This window comes from Hylobates moloch, unplaced genomic scaffold, assembly GCF_009828535.3.
Source record: "Hylobates moloch isolate HMO894 unplaced genomic scaffold, HMol_V3 SCAFFOLD_6, whole genome shotgun sequence".
Classification (NCBI taxonomy): Eukaryota; Metazoa; Chordata; class Mammalia; order Primates; family Hylobatidae; genus Hylobates; species Hylobates moloch.
The window spans coordinates 141,024,378-141,046,745 of NW_026652281.1; the positions used below are offsets into that span (position 1 = coordinate 141,024,378).

General features: G+C 37.6%; 1 long non-coding RNA gene across 4 annotated transcripts in view; it reads left to right on the forward strand.

Annotated features, from left to right (window-relative positions):
- Window positions 1-22,368, forward strand: part of LOC131383683 (uncharacterized) — a 410,805-nt gene that overhangs the window by 120,995 nt on the left and 267,442 nt on the right. For all 4 annotated transcript variants that reach the window (XR_009213888.1, XR_009213889.1, XR_009213890.1 and 1 more), the window contains exon 3: window positions 16,722-16,810. This is a non-coding gene — a long non-coding RNA (uncharacterized LOC131383683). The remainder of the gene's footprint in view (window positions 1-16,721; window positions 16,811-22,368) is intronic.

The window sequence follows — 22,368 nt, forward strand, 5'->3', positions numbered from 1 at the left end:
GACCTTTGTTCTTTGTTCAGAAACTCTCATGCCTAAAGCCCTGCAGTGGCTACTTATGTCACATAAAATAAAATCCATGCCATTTCAGTGTTGTCTGTTAAGCACAAATATTTTTATGATCTGGCTTCTGTTGACAGATCTCACCTTACCCTCCACCATTCACTCCTTGCTCACTCCAGCCACTATCTTTTCTATCTGGTTCATGAACAACTCAAGCTTTTCCCTGCCTTAGGGTCTTTGCAAAAGCTGTTCTTTCTTCTCACACTATTCTTTTTTTTATGTTGGGAAATTTTTTTTTATTATACTTTAAGTTTTAGGGTATATGTGCACAACCTGCAGGTTAGTTACATATGTATACATGTGCCATGTTGGTGTGCTGCACCCAGTAACTCGTCATTTAACATTAGGTATATCTCCAAATGCTATCCCTGCCCCCTCTCCCCATCCCACAACAGGCCCCGGAGTGTGATGTTCCCCTTCCTGTGTCCATGAGTTCTCATTGTTCAATTCCCACCTATGAGTGAGAACATGCGGTGTTTGGTTTTTTGTCCTTGGGATAGTTGGCTGAGAATGATGGTTTCCAGCTTCATCCATGTCCCTACAAAGGACATGAACTCATCATTTTTTATGGCTGCATAGTATTCCATGGTGTATATGTGCCACATTTTCTTAATCCAGTCTATCGTTGTTGGACATTTGGGTTGGGTCCAACTCTTTGCTATTGTGAATAGTGCCGCAATAAACATATGTGTGCATGTGTCTTTATAGCAGCATGATTTATAGTCCTTTGGGTATATACCCAGTAATGGGATGGCTGGGTCAAATGGTATTTCTAGTTCTAGATCCCTGAGGAATCGCCACACTGACTTCCACAATGGTTGATCTAGTTTACAGTCCCACCAGCAGTGTAAAAGTGTTCCTATTTCTCCACATCCTCTCCAGCACCTGTTGTTTCCTGACTTTTTAATGATGGCCATTCTAACTGGTATGAGATGGTATCTCATTGTGGTTTTGATTTGCATTTCTCTGACGGCCAGTGACCACTGCTCAATGAAATAAAAGAGGATATAAACAAATGGAAGAACATTCCATGCTCATGGGTAGGAAGAATCAATATCGTGAAAATGGCCATACTGCCCAAGGTAATTTATAGATTCAATGCCATCCCCATCAAGCTACAAATGACTTTCTTCACAGAATTGGAAAAAAACTACTTTAAAGTTCATACGGAACCAAAAAAGAGCCCGTATTGCCAAGTCAATCCTAAGCCAAAAGAACAAAGCTGGAGGCATCATGCTACCTGACTTCAAACTATACTACAAGGCTACAGTAACCAAACAGCATGATACTGGTACCAAAACAGAGATATAGACCAATGGAACAGAACAGAGCCCTCAGAAATAATGCTGCATATCTACAATCATCTGATCTTTGACAAACCTGACAAAAACAAGAAATGGGGAAAGGATTCCCTATTTAATAAATGGTACTGGGAAAACTGGCTAGCCATATGTAGAAAGCTGAAACTGGATCCCTTCCTTACACCTTATACAAAAATTAGGATGATGCTGGCTTCATAAAATGTGTTAGGGAGGATTCCCTCTTTTTCTATCGATTGGAATAGTTTCAGAAGGAATGGTACCAGTTCCTCCTTGTACCTCTGGTAGAATTCAGCTGTGAATCCATCAGGTCCTGGACTCTTTTTGGTTGGTAAGCTATTGATTATTGCCACAATTTCAGAACCTGTTATTGGTCTATTCAGAAATTCAACTTCTTCCTGATTTAGTCTTGGGAGGGTGTATTTGTCGAGGAATTTATCCATTTCTTCTAGATTTTCTAGTTTATTTGCATAGAGGTGTTTGTAGTATTCTCTGATGGTAGATTGTATTTCTGTGGGATCGGTGGTGATATCCCCTTTTTCATTTTTTATTGCATCTATTTGATTCTTCTCTCTTTTCTTCTTTATTAGTCTTGCTAGCGGTCTATCAATTTTGTTGATCTTCTCAAAAAACCAGCTCCTGGATTCATTAATTTTTTGAAGGGTTTTTTGTGTCTCTATTTCCTTCAGTTCTGCTCTGATTTTAGTGATTTCTAGCCTTCTGCTAGCTTTTGAATGTGTTTGCTCTTGCTTTTCTAGTTCTTTTAATTGTGATGTTAGGGTGTCAATTTTGGATCTTTCCTGTTTTCTCTTGTGGGCATTTAGTGCTATAAATCCCTCTACACACTGCTTTGAATGTGTCCCAGAGATTCTGGTAGGTTGTGTCTTTGTTCTCGTTGGTTTCAAAGAACATCTTTATTTCTGCCTTCATTTCATTATGTACCCAATAGTCATTCAGGAGCAGGTTGTTCAGTTTCCATGTAGTTGAGCGGTTTTGAGTGAGTTTCTTAATCCTGAGTTCTAGTTTGATTGCACTGTGGTCTGAGAGACAGTTTGTTATAATTTCTGTTCTTTTACATTTGCTGAGGAGAGCTTTACTTCCAACTATGTGGTCAATTTTGGAATAGGTGTGGTGTGGTGCTGAAAAAAATGTATATTCTGTTGATTTGGGGTGGAGAGTTCTGTAGATGTCTATTAGGTCCACTTTGTTTAGAGCTGAGTTCAATTCCTGGATATCCTTGTTAACTTTCTGTCTAGATGATCTGTCTAATGTTGACAGTGGGGTGTTAAAATCTCCCATTATTATTGTGTGGGAGTTTAAGTCCCTTTGTAGGTCACTCAGGACTTGCTTTATGAATCTGGGTGCTCCTGTGTTGGGTGCATATATATTTAGGATAGTTAGCTCTTCTTGTTGAATTGATCCCTTTACCATTATGTAATGGCCTTCTTTGTCTCTTTTGATCTTTGTTGGTTTAAAGTCTATTTTGTCAGAGACTAGGATTGCAACCCCTGCCTTTTTTTGTTTTCTATTTGCTTGATAGATCTTCCTCCATCCCTTTATTTTGAGTCTATGTGTGTCTCTGCACGTGAGATGGGTTTCCTGAATACAGCACACTGATGGGTCCTGACTCCTTATCCAGTTTGCCAGTCTGTGTCTTTTAATTGGAGCATTTAGCCCATTTACATTTAACGTTAATATTGTTATGTGTGAATCTGATCCTGTCATTATGATGTTAGTTGGTTATTTTGCTCATTAGTTGATGCAGTTTCTTCCTAGCCTCGATGGTCTTTACAATTTGTCATGTTTTTGCAGTGGCTGGTACCGGTTGTTCCTTTCCATGTTTAGTGCTTCCTTCAGGAGCTCTTTTAGGGCGGGCCTGGTGGTGACAAAATCACTCAGCCATCATCCTGATACCAAAGCCAGGCAGAGACACAACCAAAAAAGAGAATTTTAGACCAATATCCTTGATGAACATTGATGCAAAAATCCTCAATAAAATACTGGCAAACCGAATCCAGCAGCACATCAAAAAGCTTATCCACCATGATCAAGTGGGCTTCATCCCTGGGATGCAAGGCTGGTTCAACATACGCAAATCAGTAAATGTAATCCAGCATATAAACAGAACCAAAGACAAAAACCACATTATTATCTCAATAGATGCAGAAAAGGCTTTTGACAAAATTCAACAACCCTTCATTCTAAAAACTCTCAATAAATTAGGTATCGATGGCACGTATCTCAAAATAATAAGAGCTATATACGACAAACCCACAGCCAATATCATACTGAATGGGCAAAAACTGGAAGCATTCCCTCTGAAAACTGGCACAAGACAGGGATGCCCTCTCTCACCGCTCCTATTCAACATAGTGCTGGAAGTTCTGGCCAGAGCAATCAGGCAGGAGAAGGAAATAAAGGGTATTCAAATAGGAAAAGAGGAAGTCAAACTGTCCCTGTTTGCAGATGACATGATTGTATATCTAGAAAATCCCATTGGCTCAGCCCAAAATCTCCTTAAGCTGATTAGCAACTTCAGCAAAGTCTCAGGATACAAAATCAATGTACAAAAATCACAAGCATTCTTGTACACCAATCACAGACAAACAGAGAGCCAAATCATGAGTGAACTCCCATTCACAATTGCTTCAAAGAGAATAAAATACCTAGGAATCCAACTTACAAGGGATGTGAAGGACCTCTTCAAGGAGAACTACAAACCACTGCGCAATGAAATCAAAGAGGATACAAACAAATGGAAGAACATTCCATGCTCATGGGTTGGAAGAATCAATATCGTGAAAATGGCCATACTGCCCAAAGTAATTTATAGATTCAATGCCATCCCCATCAAGCTACCAATGACTTTCTTCACAGAATTGGAAAAAACTACTTTAAAGTTCATATGGAACCAAAAAAGAGCCCGCATTGCCAAGTCAATCCTAAGCCAAAAGAACAAAGCTGGAGGCATCACGCTACCTGACTTCAAACTATACTACAAGGCTACAGTAACCAAAACAGCATGGTACTGGTACCACAACAGAGATATAGATCAATGGAACAGAACAGAGCCCTCAGAAATGATGCCGCATATCTACAACTATTTGATCTTTGACAAACCTGACAAAAACAAGAAATGGGGAAAGGATTCCCTATTTAATAAATGGTGCTGGGAAAACTGGCTAGCCATATGTAGAAAGCTGAAACTGGATCCCTTCCTTACACCTTATACAAAAATTAATTCAAGATGGATTAAAGACTTAAATGTTAGACCTAAAACCATTAAAATCCTACAAGAAAACCTAGGCAATACCATTCAGGCCATAGGCGTGGGCAAGGACTTCATGTCTAAAACACCAAAAGCAATGGCAACAAAAGCCAAAATTGACAAATGGGATCTCATTAAACTAAAGAGCTTCTGCACAGCAAAAGAAACTATCATCAGAGTGAACAGGCATCCTACAGAATGGGAGAAAATTTTTGCAACCTACTCATCTGACAAAGGGCTAATATCCAGAATCTACAATGACCTCAAACAAATTTACAAGAAAAAAACAAACAACCCCATCAAAAAGTGGGCAAAGGACATGAACAGACACTTCTCAAAAGAAGACATTTATGCAGCCAGAAAACACATGAAGAAATGCTCATCATCACTGGCCATCAGAGAAATGCAAATCAAAACCACAGTGAGATACCATCTCACACCAGTTAGAATGGCCATCATTAAAAAATCAGGAAACAACAGGTGCTGAAGAGGATGTGGAGAAATAGGAACACTTTTACACTGTTGGTGTGACTGTAAACTAGTTCAACCATTGTGGAAGTCAGTGTGGCGATTCCTCAGGGATCTAGAACTAGAAATACCATTTGACCCAGCCATCCCATTACTGGGTATATACCCAAAGGAGTATAAATCATGCTGCTATAAAGACACATGCACACGTATGTTTATTGCGGCACTATTCACAATAGCAAAGACTTGGAACCAACCCAAATGTCCAACAACAATAGACTGGATTAAGACAATGTGGCACATATACACCATGGAATACTATGCAGCCATAAAAAATGATGAGTTCGTGTCCTTTGTAGGGACATGGATGAAACTGGAAAACATCATTCTCAGCCAACTATCGCAAGGACAAAAAACCAAACACCGCATGTTCTCACTCATAGGTGGGAATTGAACAATGAGAACTCATGGAAACAGGAAGGGGAACATCACATTCCGGGTACTGTTGTGGGGTGGGGGGTGGGGGGGGGGCGAGGACAGCATTAGGAGATATACCTAATGCTAAATGACGAGCTAATGGGTGCAGGAAATCAACATGGCACATGGATACATATGTAACAAACCTGTACATTGTGCACATGTACCCTAAAACCTAAAGTATAAAAAAAAAACAAAAAAAACAAAAATTAATTAAAAATGGATTAAAGACTTACATGTTAGACCTAAAACCATAAAAGCCCTAGAAGAAAACCTAGGCAATACCATTCAGGACATAGGCATGGGAAAGGACTTCATGTCCAAAACACCAAAAGCAGTGGCAACAAAAGCCAAAATTGACAAATGGGATCTAATTAAACTAAAGAGCTTCTGCACAGCAAAAGAAACTACCATCAGAGTGAACAGGCAACCTACAGAATGGGAGAAAATTTTTGCAATCTACTCATCTGACAAAGGGCTAATATCCAGAATATACAATGAACTCAAACAAATTTACAAGAAAAAAAAAACCCATCAAAAAGTGGGTGAAGGATATGAACAGACACTTCTCAAAAGAAGACATTTATGCAGCCAAAAGACACATGAAAAAATGCTCTTCTCAGACTATTCTTTATCCAGTTTTTGTACAACCTCCTCCTCGTCATTCAGGTTATAGCTCAAATTTTGCCACATTTGAAAAGACTTTTTGACCACCCTATTTAGATGGCAAATTCCAACTCACAACACCTACTATCTCATCTATTGCTAGATTGTTCCTTGCAGCATTAACATTATCTGAAACTATACTGTTTATTTATTATTTTTCCAATCTTCCCCCTTCCCATAAATATGTGCTTCTCTAGAATATAATCTAAATGAGGGCAGGAGTCTACTCTGTCATGGTCACTGTATTATCCTCAGGACCCAGAACATTCCTGACCTGGACTGATCGTTCCTGCATATTTGTTGATAGGGAATTATTTGAAAAAAAGGCATTTTAGATATGCTTTTAAGGTTTATTATTGCTAAATTCAGTTGCCTTCCTTCTCTTTGAATGCTACCGCTTCCTACCTCAGGCCTTGCTAGGAAGATCAGCAGGCGGAGTACCTCCAAAAATAAAGTGTTTGAAACATATTTGTATCCCCTCATCTCAAACTAGTTATTGAAACCTATGACAGATACTTAAAACACACAATTACTATTCTTTTTCAAAAAAACACATACTTATAGTGCCTTTGCAAATGTGTCATCAGAGATTTCAGACTTAAGTGAATAACGATTTTAGCCATTTCCTATTCTTATTTCTTAATATATAAACATTTTAAGAGAGAGTACATCTTCCAACTTGAAAGTGCATTACTGACACCAAAAATACTTGCAGAGTAATAGATAAAAAGTCCACATAATTATATTTTATTTGAGAGTCCTGAGGTTTTTCTCAATGACTGCACAAAAGTGTTAAATAGAAATGGCCTAGGGTTAGGCATTGAATCAATACGCACCAGTAAGTTTGCAAAACTAATTTTTTTTTTTTGCTCCTCAGACACAGGAAAATTGATGTAACCGATGCTGTGTAACTCCTATTAATTGCCCACAGTGACAGAAAATTTATCAATTACTTATTGACTTCTTTGAGACCATGGGAAAACGGCAGTAGCTTCAAGGTTAGGTGTGTAATATAGAAGCCTTCCCTAGGCAAATGAAGGTGTAAGTAGAAACCAATCAGATTTTATCAAACTAAATAGCTTTATGTATGTGTACCTCTACATTTGGGTTCACATATACATATTTGTCCCCCATTCATGTCTTGCCTCAGAAACTAGGTGTCTCAGAGGTGTCTATTTGTTAGGCTTTATGAAAGAATCCCTGCTAATAGTAGTTGTTAACATTTACACCCACTTTATGCTAATCAAAAAACAGGGATGAATGCAATCACTGTCTTCAGATAATGTCAGGAAAAATTACTGGACTGTGCTCTGCCTGCACATTCTGCAAGCAACAGAAAACCTATAAAATAGAGGCTTAACCACTTGAGATTTGGTTTACAGGTATAGTGTCCAGAGTTGATGCATTTGCTACATGGTGTCATAAGAAATCTGTTGACCTTTCTACTTTGACATGCCTTAGTCACACCCAATATGACTGCTGCTCCTCCAGCCATTGTATCTACATTCTAGACAAGGAATAAAAGGGAGAAGGTGAAAGAACAAAGGGCCAGAATGGAAAGCCACATGACTCTGCCCCTACTGAGAGCTTTCTTGGAAACCCTACTCAGGAGCTTCTTCTTCCTTCTCCCTGACTAAAATAAACCTATGGGAAGTTAAGTATTAATCGGGAACATTAATGTCCCAAATGGATTGAGGTTTATATCTAAGTCCAAAGCAGAGAATGGATATCGAGAAGGCATTTGCCGTTAAAACCTAGACAAACTCAGGTAAAGTAACCCAGAATCACATGGCAAATGAAAGGCTGACCCAGGCTTTGGGCTAGGTCTATCTAACTGCAGAGCACTGCTCTCTTGACTCTACTCAACGATCAGAAAATTGAGGAGTATTGATTTTGTTGCTGAACTGCTCTGTGAGTTGAAAATGAAGTTGCATGACAAAAAATATAAGAACCATAAAATTCAAGCAGACTTCGAGAAAAACAAATTCACTTTATTTATTACTGATAAGGATAGAAAAAATGTGCTTAACACAACAGACAAAAAATTAGAAATGCAATTTGTGAATGTGACACAGAAACTTGTTTTGCTATAGGTACTCTTTTTTTTCACTGTAATGTGCACAGGTATGACAAGTGTAATATATAAATATATTCTTTTTCTGTCTTTAAAAGGACATACTTTTTTGGTGGTGATAGTAATTAAAATCCATCCTTTAAAAAAATTACAGGTATACGATATAGTATTATTAACTGTAGTCATCATGCTGTACATTAGATCTCCAGAACGTATTCATCGTGAATAACTGGAAAATTATACCCTTTGGTCAATATTTCCCCATTTTGTCCAATCCCCCAGCTCTTGGCAACCACCATTCTATTTTCTGCTTCTATGAGTTAGACTTTTTTAGTTCCACATATAAATGAGATCATATAATATTTTTCTTTCTGTGTCTGGCTTATTTTTTCTTAGCATTGTGTCCTCCATGTTCTCCTATGTAGTCACAACTGGCAGAATTTCCTTCTTTTCTATGGTATGGCTGAATAATAGTCTTTTATATAGATATAGATGAATAAATATCCCATTTTCTTTATCCATTCATCTATCAATTATACCTCAATAAAACTGGAGAGAAAAAGATCAGAAAAGGACATACAGTTTAATGAAATGGCTTAAATTTCATTTCTAAAATTGTTCCCATTTTTTAATTTAAAAGCTACAATTGTCAAAAACATCATTAACAATCTAAATGTTCTAGAATAGAAGATGAGTTGGAACAATTGAAGCTTTTTTCTATGCAGATGGGAATTAGCTGAGCCAGCGTAGTCTTTGGTTTAGAAAGGCTAAATGTCTACTTTGATGTTATTCAGCTATCAACTAGTAGAGCCAAGAATTGACCTGAGGTTCATTATATCTTTTTCTTTTTGGTTAGATTTGCTTGGGTTTTATCTACTTTATCATTTTCTAAAGCTTATTGTTTTCTTATTGATGTCCTTATTATTTTTATTGATTTTTAGTGTTCAGTATATTCCTTTTGCTTTCCTAGGTGCTTAACTAATGTTTATTGAATAAATAAATGGATAATCGCTCTGGTTATTGTTGGCATATAGACGATATATATATGTATATACACATACATATATAGTTGACCCTTGAACAACACAGATTTGAATTGTGTGGGTCCACTTATTCATGGATTTTCTTCTGCCTCTGTCATCCTTGAGAGAGCAAGACCAACCATTCCTCATCCTCCTCTTCAGCCTACTTGACCTGAAGATCATGAAGATGAAGACTTTCATGTTGATCCACTTCCAGTCAAAGAAGAGTAAATATATTTTCTCTTCTTTATAATTTTCTTAATAACATTTTCTTTTCTCTAGCTTACTTTATAATGAGAATGCAGAAGAAAATACATATAACACACAAAATATTTGTTAATCAACTGCTTATGTTATCAGGAAGGCTCCCAGTCAACAGTAGGCTATTAGTAGCTAAGTTTGGGGGGACTCAAAGGTTATATGTGGATTTTCAGCTGCATGAGGGTCAGCACCCCAACCCCTGCATTGTTCAAAGCTCGACTGTATGTGTATATATGTGTGTGTGTGTGTATGTGTGTATATGTATGTATATATGTGCATATGTGTACAGATACACACACATATATTCAGTTATCTCATGATACATTACATTGTCTTTTTTAATATAACAATTTAATTGAGATATAAGTCATTGGCCATACAATTCACTCATTTAAAGTGTAAAATTCAATGGTTTTCAATGTATTAACAGACTTGTACAAGCATCCCTACAGTCAATTTTAGAACATTTTCATCACTCCAAAAAGAAACTCCATATTCATTAGCAGTCATTCTCTAGTCATCCCTGCCCCACCATCATTAAGGAGTGCCTAATTTAATTTCTGTTTCTGTAGATTTGCGTATTTTGATATTTCATACAAATTGAATCATACAATGTGTAATCTGCCCTGACAGACTTCTTTCACTTAGCATTATATTTACAAGGTTTATTCCAGTTGTAGCACATTCAGTACTTCATTTATTTTTATGGCCAGATAATATTTCATTGTATGGATATGCCACATTTTATTTATTCATTTATCAGTTTTAGGATATTTGGGTTTTTTTCTACATTTTTAGGTATTGTAATTACTGGTGCACTAATGTACAAGATTTTGGTGGGAATACATGCTTTTATTTCTCCTGAGTATATACCTGGGTTGGAATTCCTGGGTCCTATGGTAAGTTCATATTTAACTTTTTGAGGAGCTACCAGACTGTTTGCCAAAGTGGCTGCCTCGTTTGCCATTTCTACCAGCAGTGTAGAGGTTCCGTTTGTCATTGTTTTAATGTTATTTATCATTAAATACGTGCTTTCCTAGCAACGTTGTATAAAGTTTGGAGGAGATTTCCTGATATTCTTAAAGGAAGAAAAGTCATTCTCCTTGGAGGAAATCCAAATTGATCACAGGCTGGTCAGGAGATTTTTGACTAATGAGGTCAACGATCATCAGAAATGACTGGAATCTTTTCCAAAGAGGGCGTGAGAAGAGGGCTGTGAAATGCCCAAAGACATATTTGAATGTTTGAGATCAAGAATTCATGGTTGAAGACCATCTATAGTGTTTTCATGCCTTCCACAGAGTTAGAGTTTGGTTTATCTTACATCAGGGAATTCCCTATGAAAAACGCTTTGAAATTTGGTATTTTTTTTAGCAGCCATCAATAAGTCTATAAATATTATTGATTTGTTCAACAGAGGTGGGGCCTACAAATATACGTTTGGTGAAAGACCTCAAATGTGTCCCATAAAATCTCAGCATTTGGATCATTATTGTATGCAGTATTTCCTGGAGAGAATGGCTTAAGATGAAGACTAAAATTCATTTTCGAGATCCTTTGTTGGAAGCTTAACCAACTGGATTAACTTAAAAGAGTGGGCTGGGCATGATGACTCACACCTGTAATCCCAGCACTTTGGCAGGCTCAGGAGGGTGGATCACTTGAGGTCAGGAATTTGAGACCAGCCTGGCCAACATGGTGAAACCCTGTCTCTACTAAAAATACAAAAATTAGCCAGGCACGGTGGCACATGTCTGTAATCCCAGCTACTCGGGAGGCTGAGGTGGGAGAGTCGTTTGAACCCGGGAGGCAGAAACTGCTGCGAGCTGAGATTGTGACACTGCACTGCACTGCACTGCAGCCTGAGCGACAGAGTGAGACTGTGTCTCAAAAAAAAAAAAAAAGAGTGCTGGCCAAAATGACATTTAACAAAATTCAAAATGCAGAACAGAGGCACACTGTTTATTTAGTAAAATCCTACAAGGAAAGAAAACTTTATCACTAGATGCAATGAAATCTGGCAATGACCAAATTGCGTATGTGGATTCTTTCAAGTTTGATCTTCTAGGAAGACGGTTAAATTTTTTGTCACAAGAAGGAAAAGAGCAACAGAAACAACAAAATAATAAATAACTCAAAAGGATCTCAAAATACTTTTTGTAATAAATGTATAAGCAAATAATATGGGATATTATCTATTTTTGTCTATAAATATTATATTTTGACATAATATGCTAAAGGTAAATTTCTCCCTTAGAAGCTACATCTTTTCAGAGAAGATCTCATTAACAAAGCAAGAGTAGAAATTTTTATTGTTATTTTTGCAAGTCTTGACACCGCTTTTCTTGTTAGACTTCTATAAATTCATGAAGCAACTTTTGCAGTAATGTGTTGTTAGGATTAAAAAAGTATCTTTGCCTCTCTGTTGCTGGTTTAAAGTACATTTCCAAATTCTTTTTTTCTTTCATCAGAAGACAGGAAGACATCATTCATAATTTTCTGTCTAGCTAGTTTTCTTGCTTTTATCTATGGCCTCTTTCAAGCACTCCTTTGAGGCACTAAATCCATTTAATACTTTTGCTATGAATGAGCACTAACACCTTGTTAAATAAGACCACCGAGCTTTTACCATTTGCCAATTTTTCATGCCTTCTGGTATGTATTGGCTAGATTTCACAAACGTTTTGAAAAGTAATCCTTAGTAAGATGATTTTAATGGTAACAAATTACCTCCGTGACACTTCTGTATAACAGTAAAAATCACCAACTCTTAAGTTTGGGTCCAAAATATATAACATATTCAAAAAGGAATTAAAAACAGGTATTTCAATGTACAGTTCATTGGTGATGAATGAAATGCATAATGTATGTGGAAATCATTGATTGAATTAGCGCTTAGAGGAGAGATGGAGATGGAGTTAAATTTTAGTTACTTAGGGGAAAATCCTTTTACTTAAAAGCCTTGGGAATACAAAATAAATAGCAGCATAAATAATTTTAAAAAGCATCAATAATAAATGCACTGAATAAAAGGAAAATGACCAGATCAAGTCCAATCATGAGATATCTCAAAGTAAAGTTTTATAAGGGGAAAAAAAGGAAATGTGTAGATGTTGCTGATGACTTCAGGGAATCTTGTGATGTGGATTCTGTTTTGTTTTGCTGTCAAAGTGTGTGTGTTGTGTGTGAAATGAATAGGCCACAGAAAGATAAAATTAAACATGTTGAAACAGGAGAATTCCCTGATCCTCCTCACTGAACATGCTACAGGGGTGTGGCTCAGTCTCCCCTGCTGCTGCTCAAACTCCTGACGGGAGGGGGAGCACGCAGACAGGCAGGTGCAAAAGCCAGGGTGAGTGCTTTGGGCTCCACCTGCGGCCCCAGTGTTACAATGCTCTTTTAGCCTTACCATCCACAGACTGCTTAAGTGTTAACCAGCTCAGTGGACTCTCTACCTTTTAGCAAGGGCAGAGGGCCAGTGTGACAGCTTTCTGTATACCAAACTCTTGCCCAGAGTCCTGGAAGTATCGGGTCACACATGGGCTTGAAGGATGAATGCAGGGTTTTATTGCCTGGTGGAGGTGGCTTTCAGTGGGATAGATGGGGAGCCGGAAGTGGGGTAGAGTGGGAGCCGGAAGTGGGGTAGAGTGGAAGGAGGATCTTCCTCTGGAGCCCGGCCGTCCAGCAGCCAAACCCCTCTCCTACCGCCCCCAGCCGAACTCCTCTTGGCATTGAGACGTTCCTCCTCCTCTCTCTCTGCTGCGTTGTCCCGCCGTTCGTCTGCCTGTTTCCTCATTTCCTCATCTGCTTGTCTGCTTCTGGAGCCTGGGGTTCAGGGTTTATATGAGTACAGGATAAGGGGGCGTGGCAGGCCAAAAGGCAGCTTTTCGGGAGGAAGAACAGAAATGCCTGTCTCCATTTAGGACTGTGGATCTCCAAGCTTGAGGGTGGGGCCTTTGCTGGGGAACCACCTTTTTCTGCCCAGTATTTCCCTATCTCCTGTCCGTATCAGTGTGATCTTCCCAGAGACATCTTCAAAAAGGTGTTTTTAGATAAGAAATTTTTCCATAGCTCTTGCTGTAATTTTTATTTTTGTTCCATTATTCTCCTAAAATCTTTAGAAATTAATTTTAATAATCTACATAATAAAATTCTAAAGTTACTCTCAAATAAATCACTGCCCATTACCCATAGTAAGAATGAATCACCTAAGATCACTACACAGGGCATGAAGTTCTTGGGGGCTCTTCTAATTATATTTTATAGATCTCGGCAACTGCTATTATAGTAGGTGATAGCTGTTCTTGATTTTTCTTTTCAGAAAATACTGCATTTGTTAACTCTTTCATTTGACTTTTACATATAGGATTACCATGTAATTTATCATACAAATTACATAGTTTTTAAAAAGTAAACTGAAGGCGGCACTATTGATAATTATGACAGAAAAATAGTTATAGGCTGGGACTTAAACTGTGATACATGGTTGCCCTATATATGAAGATTTTATTTGTAAGAAATCTCTACTTCTTAGCTTGATTTATCCAAACTGAATACAACCAAAATGTTCTCCCACTATGGAGTGAATAAATATTTATATCATTAAATACTACAGTGGCATATTTGTATTAGGTTGGTACAAAAGTAAGCACGATTTTTGCCATTTAAAATAATGACAAAAACAACACTTAAACATTTGCACCAACCTAATACAATGGAATATCACAGAGCAAGGAAATCAGAGTAAACTACTGCTACCTGCAACAACATGAATGAAAATCATAAGCATATGTTGAGTTGAAGAAGCAAAATTCCATTTATATGTTACTCAAAAATGACAAAAGTAACACATGGTAAAAAGGTAAGAATAAGGATTTTCTTTGATGGATTACTCATGGGCAAGTGGTATAAGGGGTCTTCTGAGGCTCTACATATCTTGATCTGGTTCGTAATCACATATTTATACATGCCTAAAAATTTATTATCTTATGACAGGCACTATACTGAACACGGGTTATACTTCAAATAACTTTAAATAAATGTAGGGATGAAATACTATTTCTAGTCATATCAGTGAATTCTCATCAGAATAAGATAAATGCTGGTCAGACAAAAATAAAACCAAAATGAAACAAATGTTTTCTACTGGGACCTCTACCTGGTGAGTTCCCTATAAGATACCTCTCAAAGGCCCCTTTCCAGCTGCTCTGAAACTTCTGTGTGAAAGATGCTCCCTGTTCTTCACTGAATTTAGCTTTCTTCTTCCCCATATTTATCAACTTGCTCATGCTGAATTCTGTTTCTTAAATACCTTCCCTCGATAACTGCCTGTCAAAATCTTCATTCTTCAAAAATCCAGCCAAAATACTCCTGTATTATTGCTTTCTCATGCATACCTACAGACCGTTTTCCCATGTTTTCATTTTATACCCACCTTTGATCCATCTTTCTTTTCTCCTATTTTTAAATTATTCATTCAATAGACGAGTTGGACCTATGCTTAAAGCAGAGCATACATGGATGTATGAGACCATCTTTGTCCTGAAGGAGCCCATAGTTTCTTAGATAATGGCCCTTTTCCTATTACGCTTTCTACTGTAGGTATTTTGTTCCCCTATTGAAAGTTCCTCTGCTAGATGAAAACTTCTTAAAGGTGTGAAAAGAGGGGGAGTAGCTCTTATTCAGCTGTGCATTCACTGTAATGTTTCAGCAAGAGAAAAAATAAGGACTCAATAAATACTTGTGAATTGAAATAAATTCATTGGCTGAATTGCTTGAAAATTATCTGTGGGAAAATGTTATAATGAATTCTACAGTTTGTCTAACAATAGGTGGCTGATAAGATTAGTTAAGCACTTTTAATAACTCAGGTTCATTGTACAGAAAATACACTACCTATAATTTAAGCTTTTCCCCAATAGAATGACTTCCCAGGGTTCCAGCAGATACTGTGCAAATGAAGTTAGTGTATTGCAAATGATTCTGCTTCCCTCAGTTTTAAACACGGCTCTTTTCACAATTTGGACACAGGGTAGATATGATCTGTCACCTGGACCCTTGTGAAGTGATCTTTTGTGGTCCATACCACTTCATTAACAACATGCCTATGTGTTAATCCGAAGTCGACTGCCCAATTCAGTTTGAATTAGATTCTAGTCAGATAATACGTTGGAGAAACTAATTTGTAAATTTTTTAGTAGAATATTTTCTTCCTGTTCCCCTGTTGTATTACTACTTATCCTCAATTCTTGTGGAGATACACCTTAGTTTACCTCTAAGATGATCCATGAGATCACAATGACTTTATATTCTACTCTACTGTGTAATTCTTTAAACTTTCTTAATTCTTACAGTCAATGTTACACTTAGAAAGAATCTGAAGTTCTGTATATGTAAAAACTCAAATAGGGATATTTAATATTAAGAATAGATATACACCCACATATTGAATTCAATATATTGTACACATAATTTAATGAGTAAGTTAATAGTCATTGTTTCTATATATTCCTTGTCTTGTAGATTCAACTGTTCAACGCTCTTTAGGACAAAATATATTCATAAAAATGATTCTTATCTGGGAATATGGCGTTCTAAAGTAAGAACACCTTCAAAAAATAGTCCAGAAAAAAAAATCTTAAAGCAGGTGGATGGGAATTTCAGAAGGGATATTTAATAAATTGTGAAGGCCTTGTCAAACATATTCCAGCAGAGGATGCATAACTATTTGTTAGAGGTGCTGTACAAATAGTTGTTACCTTGGCTAAGAGGTTAGTCTTGATGACCCCTTAGAATATTTGTAATTCCAACTGTCTAAGAAGAAAAGAGATATGTGCCACAGAATTGAGATTTTTAAACAAGAATGGCCTATTTTGATTAGAATAATAATACCAATAAAAGCTCCAATATATTGAGTGCATATTATGTTCCAGTCACTTAGCTAAACGGATTTAAATTGCTCTATGATGATCTTCATAAAATAAACAATACATTTAACATTTTTTCCAAATCCAAATAAACCTAAGTTGATGAGTCCACTTCCAAAATTGACCAGAAGTCCAAAAGTAGCCGTTTTCTAATGGTCTCCTTTCTTCTCCCTTGTGCAGTGCATGCAGAATGAGAAGGGTCTTATTTGAATCCACACTTGACACTTTGGCAACTGCTTTTTTCCCCCGGCCCAGCTGGTCATTGAAAGGTAGGCTACTCCACTGGTGCACCACTTCCTGTAGGACAAATAGACCTGAGGGCCTGCACTGAGATGCTGAAATACAGAGCCTGGTCTTCATTGTTACCCACACACATATTCACCCAACATTCTGCCATCTTAAGAATATGGCATTTATTCTGCTACAGTGATTCTCAATGCACAGTATCAAATCCCAGGAAATCCAGCACACCTAGAGTCAATCCTTCAATACTTTCATCTTTGTTTTCTCAAGTATACGTTCTGTTGCCGTGGGTTTAAAGGCCTGTTAGGGTATGACTTCTTGACATTTCAAGAATAATTTTTAAAAATATCCTCTAGGGATAATAAAAACAGTGAAAATTTGGAATTATACGCCTGAACGTTCTCATGAATGTTGAAAGGGGGCCAGAAGAGGGAGAGAGAGACAGAAAGAGAGAGTAGATATTTGAGCATTTGATTTCATTCCTTTTTAGTAAATCTACAGTAGCAAGAAACAACTTATCAACAAGTTGTCCCACTACATTAATTTCTGAAGAAAATTTATGGCTAATAAATTCCACAAGCATTGAATGTAATACTTACAATGGCATTATATTACTGGAATTATTGCCCCATTTCATAGATGAGGAAACTGAGACTCAAGAAAGTGAAGCAACAATCCAAAGTCCACACAGGTAACAAGCAGAGGGAACCCGGAGTTAAAATCAGGTCTGTTTCCTTGGGAAGCTGTGTTCATAATCACTACAGCACACTACCTCTATAGTATCAGTACCCTGCTCAGGACACAGTTCATCCACAATATTCCAGACACCTGCATAGGAGGTTCATAAATCTTTTTTCTCATGTGGATGTAAGAGTCAAGGATTTAGTGCATTTGAAATCATATGATATGATTCGATTAGCATTAGCTCCAAGTTATTCAATTCATAAAAATTGGTGACTGGGGAAACTTGTCAGGAGCTGTGAAGAGTCTGAAATTTTACCCTGGTCCAAGGTAACAGGCTAGCCTGCAACAGTTTCAGGGTTGTTGGCAGAAGACAGGAAGGGCAGTATAGATGGGCCCAGTTTGTTATCTGTTCACAAAGTGGGTTTCTTTCTGAGAGAAACCCTGTCCTGAGAGAATCCAAGTTATTTATTTATTTATTTTTTGATGGTGGTTTATGCTTTTATTTTTATTTATGTATTTATTTTTATTATACTTTAAGTTCTAGGGTACATGTGCACAATGTGCAGGTTTGTTACATATGTATACATGTGCCACGTTGGTGTGCTGTACCCATTAACTCGTCATTTACATTAGGTATATCTCCTAATGCTATCTCTCCCCCTCCCCCCACCCCACAACAGGTTCCAGTGTGTGATGTTCCCCTTCCTGTGTCCAAGTGTTCTCATTGTTCGATTCCCACCTGTGAGTGAGAACATGCAGTGTCTGGTTTTTTGTCCTTGGGATAGTTTGCTGAGAATGATGGTTTCCAGCTTCATCCATGTCCCTATAAAGGACATGAACTCATCATTTTTTATGGCTGCATAGTATTCCATGGTGTATATGTGTCACATTTTCTTAATCCAGTCTATCATTGATGGACATTTGGGTTGGGTCCAAGACTTTGCTATTGTGAATAGTGCCGCAATAAACATACGTGTGCATGTGTCTTTATAGCAGCATGATTTATAGTCCTTTGGGTATATACCCAGTAATGGGATGGCTGGGTCAAATGGTATTTCTGGTTCTAGATCCCTGAGGAATCACCACACTGACTTCCACAATGGTTGAACTACTTTACAGTCCCACCAGCAGTGTAAAAGTGTTGCTATTTCTCCACATCCTCTCCAGCACCTGTTGTTTCTTGACTTTTTAATGATCGCCATTCTAACTGCTGTGAGATGGTGTCTCATTGTGGTTTTGATTTGCATTTCTCTGATGGCCAGTGATGATGAGCATTTTTTGATGTGTCTGTTGGCTGCATAAATGTCTTCTTTTGAGAAGTGTCTGTTCATATCCTTCACCAAGTTTTTTATAATGGACAGTAAACCTGTCTATTTTTTGCTTTGACAGAGATATTAATACTTTTTCTGTCTTCCAAAGGTGTTTACTATACAAATTTCTTTGAGACAATTATCTGAAACGAAAGGGCAGTCAGTGTCTTGCTCACAGATGTGCAGAGATACAGGAGCTCCATGAAGAATTATCTCTCAGCACTGCCACTTAAACTGAATTGATGGGGAAATTTGTGTAAATAAGAAGTATTACGTGAAGCACTTGATTTTGATGTGAAATCTTATTTCTCTACATTGAGATAATGGATTACTTTGGAGTTGTATAGATGCTATCAACTTCTGTCTTTTTAGTAAAACATACACTACATTCATTAGAGCAAAAATTTGCAATTGTAAATCTTTAAAAATGTACCCCACCAGTAAGATAAAATGAGCGATGATGCTTAAGTGTAAGGCAATTATTAAATGGGCTCAGTGTTGGAGACACAAGCAAGAATGCTGCAGAATGTGGTGAAGAGAAAGTGTGCATTTCATTTAAGAGAGAGGAGTATGGCTGGCACAGTGGTCATGCCTGTAATCCCAGCACTTTGGGAGGCCAAGGCAGCCAGATCACTTGAAGCTAGGAGTTCAAGACCAGTCTGGCCAATATGGTGAAACCCCATCTCAACTAAATACAAAAACTTAGCCAAGTGTGGTTGCCCATGCCAGTAATCACAGCTACTTGGGTGGCTGAGACAAGAGAATCACTTGAACCTGAGAGGCGGAGGTTGGAGTGAGCCGAGATCATGCCACTGCACTATAGCCTGGGCAACAGAGTGACACTCTGTCTCAAAATAATAATAATAATAATGATAAAGGAAGAGGAGTGATTTAGGTTTGGTTAACTGCTTCCAGATTTTCCAGTTATTTAAGAGAGGTCGGAATGCATTGTGTATGTAGTATCTCCTGATTTTTAAAGTAGACAATTTAGCAATTTCAACAGCCTCAACAAAAATAACAAACTGTATATATATATACACACACAGGTGTGTGTGTGTGTGTGTGTGTGTGTGTGTGTGTTCAGAACAGATCTGGCCCGGGGGCTTCTAGTTTTCTTCCTCTGATTTGGTGCTTTCTAAGAGGAGAAGAGAAAAATTCGAATACAGTTTCTGGATCCCCCAGGTCTGAGAACATTCATATGATTTAATAAGATTATAAATGATTCAACTACATTGAATGCTTACAAAGAAATTCATTTTTATTTCTACTATTCATTAATTTTCATTCTTGTTGAGCAATACTATAAAAAGGACCCATGTGGATATTTTTTTCCTGTAGTGTTTCAATAACTGTGGCTTAAAAAATACTGAATGTATCAGTACTTTTTAAAAGGAAAAAAAAAAAGAATGTTTCTTGTTGCCATGCTATTTTTATTTTCTCCATTTTTTTGACAGCCATTAGCTACTTATGTTTTTCATACTGGTCTGCATTTGAGAAGCCAAATTCAAACTGCTGGTAGAAAATGACAAGGCATCTAAAAAAAGAATGGATCAGAATGGATGTTCTAAGTGTTCTTTTTGGAGCTGTCAAGATTAGCATTCTTGCACTGTGATTTGAAAAGTGCCTGAGAGAGTCACCATATATTTTAGGCAAAGAACTTAGGAAGGGGAAGGATGTTGTTCATAACAATAGGGAATATGATGGATGTATTGTCACATGTGTACTAAGAATCCAAATTGTGTGAAGAGAACTCATGTTGTTAAAAGCCTCATATTGTGTGCATATCTATATCTGTATATCTATATCTAAAATTGCATATACTTTTATTATAAATTATGTATTGTTTAATATATATTAAATGTTATACAAATGAACAGGCAAATTAATGTACAGCATGATTCTGGGAAAGGCATAGAATTTTTCTATCAGGGACATACTGGAAAAATGAGGCAGGGCACAAGGTACAGGGGAAAATAAACTATGCTGGGAAGCGAAAGACTTTGCTTACTGTTTCAGTTTTGTTACCAATTTGCCATCTGACCTTGGGAAAGGTATTTAAATTCTTTAGATTTCAGCTTTCCTACGTGTAAAGTGAGTAGGTTGAGCTAAGTGCCAATCTGCTAAGTGGTTAGGTAGTTGCAACCTTCTGCTGTTATGCTGGTACATCACAGAATGCAAAGTGAACACAGTTGTTCCTTGGGCATCTACTGAAACACACTAGAAGCCTTACAGCAGAGATTTAAAGTTGCTTATTGACTCCAGAGGGTAGATTTGTCTCAAAAATGGGTTGTTGATCCACATGGGGTATTCGTCTTTAAAATGATTGATAGGATTTTAAAATTAGGAGATTTCCTATTTTAAAAACCCTGATTTCTGAGTCCTTTTTAAAAATGATCAACACTTTAAAAGTTTCTATGTCCACATTTCTGCCTACTAACTGAAAGAGTTGGACCGATCGGGCTCAAACCAAAGACGCTGGTCGCGCTCAGGAGATTTTATTGGAGGCACCAAGGCAACACCACACGGAGGAGAAGGAAGGAAGAAGGGGCGAGCTGCTTACATGCTGGGTTTTTATACTCAGTGGGGCTACGTGGGCATCGGTGATTGGCTTAGGGGTGGGGTTTGAGTAAAAGGCAGGAGGTGTTCTTCCCTGATCGGCCTTCTCTTGGCGGGCTCTCAGGGTGGAGAAGCGGGAACCGGGGATGAAGAACCCGGAACCGGTGCCATCTTACTGTGCACATGTTACCTAACACTAACTATTGGCTAGAGCCAAATAACAACTGCCCTTCTTATATGGGGCACATGCTCACCACTCTGAAATCATGAGAAAAATTGTATGTCTTTGTGGGACACATGCATTTTTCTGGGGAGGAAATCTTTGGTTTTCATCAGAGAAATTTTAATCCAAGAATTGTAAGAACCACTGCTATAGGCATGATGAACACAGTGCCGTGGGAAGTAAATAAAGGACAACAGGCAAAATGGTGTGTAGTGGAAAGAATAAAAAATGTAGATTAGTTGGAAATGTATGATATTAACCACTGTTAATTGAAAAAGGATTAGATTAGAATCATAGGTGAGACCGCATAAGAGTGATTAAAAGGAAGCATGGTATAATTTCAAAGTTGAGGGGCCATGTTCATCATTCACTAATTTAACAACTGAGGAAACTGAGACTCAGGTTAAGCAAAGTGCTGAGATCACAAGCTGAAAACAAAATGCAGGATTTGAATTCATTTTTACTGACTTCTCATCTAACTCATTTGCATCACTCCTTTTTCCCTCTTTCAATTTAAAGAGACTCACACTCCTGTTGAGGCTACTCATTGATTTCTGGTCTGCTCCAGGTGTCAAATAAATGTTTATAAGCCCTTTTAGGGGTGAGCTCTAGAAGAGATAAGCACTCAAAACTAAGTGGCTGACATATAAATGGTACCCTAGAGACATTTTTTCGACAAAGGAATCATGATTTACCTCGAACAAAGTCCAACATTTCTTTTTAAGCTGGATGGCCCTCCTCTGATGTGTGAAAAAGGCAGAGGAGCCCCATTATATCCTATTTTGAAAGATGTTTATAGTAATGGAGGGTG